We start from the raw sequence: 5,147 nt of genomic DNA, 5'->3' as shown, positions 1-5,147 counted from the left end.
AAAAACACTTAAATGCCAATGCCCTTGTGCCAAATGCATACTGAAATATTACATTGGTTTTCCACAAATTCATAGTCAGCACTAGGAACCATGTGCTCTATGATATTTGCTACTATTTTAAAAACAAGAAATTAACACAGTATTGATATTAGTAATTAACGAATAAAGAACTTCCATAGTTAAACAATTTGCAGTAAGCCATGATGACACACTTGTATAGTAAGGCTTGGTGCTTATTTGGTAATTTTTCTATACAAAACAATTAAAGAGGTTGTGAAATAAATAATAGGAGTAAAACTGATTACTCAAGATGTTGATTCAAAATGTAGGAAAATTTTTAAATTTCATCACTAATAACAAGGGTTTTCAAATGTGAGTTTTTTAATGTGTGATATAACAAAAAGTTATTATTGGGTTTGTATTTCAATTTGACTCTACAGATGGAACTTGTAACTGAAATGTTCTTGAGAGTGAAAGTTCCCTGAAATTTGCAAATAATGTACTTATGTAATTTGAAAGAATTTTCTTATGTCTTTAAATATGAATTTTTTCTCATATGCATCACATTTATTTAATTCATTGACTTCAGTGAAATTACTAGAAATAAACGTGATATTTCAGGAGGCCCAATTTGTTAAGTTCTTATTAGGTAATGTAATGCAAACATTCGTTTATAAGTAGACCCCGTTATTGATAGGATTCAACAAGCTGCCACAGATAACTCTGTAATAAAACCATTAGAAAGCTATGATAATTTTTTTTTTTTTTTTTGTTTAATCAAGTTTGGCCTTCATTATCATGAAAGTGATTAATTTTTCATATAAACCTCTCTCTACTATACTCAACTTTAGTAGAGTTCCAAGGAAATCAGGGTTTTAGAACAGGGGAACATTACCAGTATAAGGTGAGGGCTGTAACCAAGCACTAAAATGAAGAAAATTACTCAACTTGCAACAACAATTTGGTGGTTATAATGTAGAGGTTCAAATGAAATCTTACCTCATCATTAAAATATATCTTAACATTACCTTACCTATGAATCTACTGCCTACTTTAGGCAGATTGGAGGTTGTCCCTGAAGACGCCCTGCAAAGTAACTTGAATTATTTCCTTACTTTGATTAATTCATTTTTAATATCTTAGCCATATCCAGCAAGCTACCAAAGTGAAAGTGCATAAATCTTTGCATTCCCCTGACATATCCAATAGATTTGACCATTGCAGGATAATATTTTACTGTACTGCCAGTATGACACAAGTCCTAACCTAATTTGAATTAGATCACTCAAGCTCTTTTTGTATTTGTAATTTCACAAATATTTTTTCATGGTTTGAGAATGTCTAGATAAAACACCATCATATGTAAACATTTCAATTTCACAAGAGGTAACAATGAACTGCTGTTTACAATAAGTGCTCTGGGTTGAGAGTATATCTCACCCAAGGTCACTAAATGGTAGATGAATGAACAAAGAGTTAATGAATACATTAATCTCGGTTTTCCATCTCATATGAGCTTATACAAAAATTTTAACGAAGTCTATAACTTGGACCTTGCAGATGTCAGAGCTAATAAAATTGAGTACAGTACCAGGTTATTACCATTATATTCTCAATAATGACAGGATAACAGTTAAACTGATGAAGTCCATATCTTTTATAAATGTGCAAGGGCATCCATAGCAACAAATCATCAACTAGGAGTCAGGTTCTCACAAAATTTAGTCATTTAAAAGATCACTTAATGTATCTATCAAGTTTCATTAAATTATGTTACTCCATGCTTGAGATGTCTGGTTTTTAAGTAAATCATACTGTAGAAGTTAGCTCAAGATTTTTAACACCATTGTAAAATAATACGTAGATAAGTTTTCAAATGTTGAGGTCGGTAGAAAAGCAAACTAATGCCCTTAAGTAGCCCAGGCTAGAATAAAATAAGAAAAGAAAAGGATGCAAAACAGCAGTAAGATGTATTTGATGTGAAGAGTATGTCATTTCTGTTTCTATTGCAATACCACTGTATGAAACGTGTGAAATTCACATAGTTCACATGTGTGGAGAATCTCGTGGCATTTGTTTTGAAAAAGTTCATAGAGGTTCATGCGTAGAAACAAGGGGATATTTAAAGAGGTAAAGATCATTGGACTGCTCATTTATTGTGTATGATAGTATGTGGTATTTAATTCCAATGATTTTTCTTGATGCCGTCAACTTCCAGAATGTGTAATTCTTTACTTTAATTTCCTGAATCATACCCTTATACGGGAAAAGTTTGTCACCTCTTAAGAGTAGTTTCTGCTGATATCTATTCTCATCTATCTCATCATTTTAAAATTGATTTCCAGACTTCTTTTTAAATGTGTAACGCAAACAAGTGGTTAGAGTGTTTGGGATTAATTTCCTCAATGGAATGTTGATCTTAGTCTGACTTCAGTATCCTTTTATCACATGAGGAAATTAGCTTTTGCTCTCAATCTTATGTGAATTCTGAAAAGAATACTTTTGGATTTTTTATTTTTTTGATACATTGAGAAAATTTCCATGGAAAGATTTCATCAACTACTTAATTCCATCAGAAATTAATGGAGTAAAAACTGCTAAAGAAAAAAATACTGGAACTCATAAAAAACCTAACCTCACAGAGGGAAAACCAAACCTGATATAAATTTATGTAATTTCCTGTGGGTTAAGTCTGGTTTTATATCCATTTTTTGAATAAATAAAACCAAGATTACGTCTTTTAAAAAGCACAAGGTTTATTCCCCACAAATTTTTGGAACACATGCCCTAGAAACTCTGCTCAGGATTTTATCACTTTTGGCTGTAAGGCATTTTTTGATGAAATTACAGAAAACAGCTCAAAAGTCTAGATTTTCTCTTAAGAATCTCCTTATTCCCAAAGTATAGTTGAAGAAAGATGTGTTATAAATAAAATACTGAATGTAATGTGATAGGGATCGCTTTCAAAGATACAAATGTTGTACACTTTGCAAAACTAAGAAATATATATTTTACCAGTAGATTTTAATTGGAGCTTGAGAATTTTTTATCTCATTTTAAAAGCAGATTGCAAGGGTTAAAAATTAATTCTATATGCTAAGATTGGCAGGATTCAAACTGTCTTCTGGGATTCTCAGTTTTTTTCCAGCCAATTTCCCCACAGATTTCATACCATTGACCGGTATCCCCATTGAACCAGTATCCAGTATCAAATTGTACTATCATTTTAATTTGTTATCAAATTGTAATATATTTGTTTTCCATTTGTTCATGAACATCATAATTAATGTGTATCAAGGCTGCAGGGGAGGGAACTAAATTTACTTTAGAATGTTTCCCTGAAAACCACTTTTGGAATATAAACTGATCCCAGGTTAAGAACTCTCAGTATAATCTCATTTAGGAATGCCCTTTCACAGAATTTGGAAATTTGTTCCATAAATATGCAAGGAGAAAAGATGACGACTAATAAGAAATGAATGATTCATTGGGATTAAAATCAAGAAACACTTACAAATTACTGTACTGTACATAGAAAATATAAACAAATAGTAATATGGTCATCCATTTTTCAATATTAAACTTACCCGATAATCATGTAGCTGTCAACTCCGTTGCCCGACAGAATTCTATGGAGGGATACGCCAGCTATCACAATACTAGAAGGGGGTGTACTTACCAGCGCCACCTGTGGCCAGGTACTCAAGTACTTCTTGTTGACACCTCCTCAATTATTCCTCTGCCGTGCTTCCGGCAAGACGTTCTGGGATACGCTTATGTTCTTGGAGTATTTTCACGACTTTGGTGAAGTATTTCTCTTTGATTTCGGCTGTCGCTTTACTGGAAACTTCTATATTAGCTTAGTTAGCTTTTGGAATTAATTTGATTAATTATGGTGACGAAGAGAGTATGAACTCTCGTTCACCTTTCAATGGCCGACCCTTCCCTTAGACGGAAGTGTTGGTGTCTAAGAGAGTATAGACTCTCTTTCTTAATTTTGCTTAACAAAAGTTATAGATTTATTTTATATCTCTCCGCCGCTTATAGGCCTCTTCGATTAACTTCCTTTTATTATAAACTTATTAAAATTAATTTTTATATTTGTTTATATTCGACCTTCCTAATAGTAGGCGGTCTTTTCTTGGTACCGAAGTTAATTAACATTGAGCCCGTCATTTCGGTTTTACCTGTTAACATATTATGCTATTTCCGCCGCAGAGTTTGAAAGAATTTCTTTGATAGTCTCGTACTTTTTCAAAGTTGAACTAACGTTTTGTTTTGTCTCTGCAGTTGTTGACGTTCAGAACGTTCAACTTGCACTCTATCGTTACGATAGAGAAAGAATGTTCACGGTTTCACATTGCAGTAAGAGTAACCGTGTCTAGCGTTTTGTTCATTCTTTCTTAACTTAATGGTTTTGATCCTAATAAAGGAACTTTTCATTTTGGGAAATATTTCAGTTTTTTCCTTTAACAATAATATGTTTTAACGATATATATGATTGGGCTCTTCTCTCAGGTTCTAAGTCAAGAGGGAGAGAGAGAGAGAGAGAGATAGAGACGGAGGGAGAAAGAGGATAAACGTTTCACTCAAGCCTGCCAGGCGTACGAGTAACGTCGTTATCGTTTTTGCTCTTCTCCCTAGTCTCTTTAGGGGAAGAAACTAAACGTTTCTAGAGTGATCTAGTGTTTAGTCTCTTTCCAGCCACTGAATTATCTTTCATTAGATTTTTCTGTTACATTGTAATTCTGTTTTCGCAATTACTAACTTTTGAGAAAGGATAGAATTGCGTGTTTCAGGTACAAACCACTTAAAGTTTCGAGTTCAGTGAAATAAGTGCAAACAGAAATCAAAGTGATAAGTGATTAGCGCAAAGTATGTCAGTGTTGTGCGTGAGGGTACTTTTGTGCGCGCCAGTCGTCCTCCCAGTCCGGGACCTCTTGCAAGCTCCCAAGCCCAGGGGAGAAGCAATGTCGAAGGGCAAAAGGGTTCGGCAGGCCTTGATCGGCGCACAGAAGTATCCTCGGTGGTTGTGGGCGTGTCTTACCGAGACCGTCACTCCCACCCGCAGACGATTGAGCCCTTATTTTGCTCGTCTGCAGAAGAGATTTAGGGGAGAAAATAAAGGCAGAGTAACGCTGGTCTCA

The 5,147-nt window shown here is 34.2% G+C and overlaps 1 protein-coding gene across 3 annotated transcripts in view; it reads left to right on the top strand.

Moving 5' to 3' along the window:
* LOC137657765 (uncharacterized) overlaps nt 1-748 on the top strand; it is a 611,991-nt gene extending 611,243 nt beyond the window's left edge. For all 3 annotated transcript variants that reach the window (XM_068392256.1, XM_068392257.1, XM_068392259.1), the window contains one exon: nt 1-748. This exon is cut by the window's left edge and continues 1,468 nt beyond it. The gene's annotated coding sequence lies outside the window, so the exon portion shown is untranslated.
* The last annotated feature ends 4,399 nt before the right edge of the window (nt 749-5,147 follow it).

The sequence above is a fragment of the Palaemon carinicauda genome, chromosome 18, assembly GCF_036898095.1.
Source record: "Palaemon carinicauda isolate YSFRI2023 chromosome 18, ASM3689809v2, whole genome shotgun sequence".
In the NCBI taxonomy this organism is placed as follows: domain Eukaryota; kingdom Metazoa; phylum Arthropoda; class Malacostraca; order Decapoda; family Palaemonidae; genus Palaemon; species Palaemon carinicauda.
This window is presented reverse-complemented; position numbering and strand designations above follow the sequence as displayed.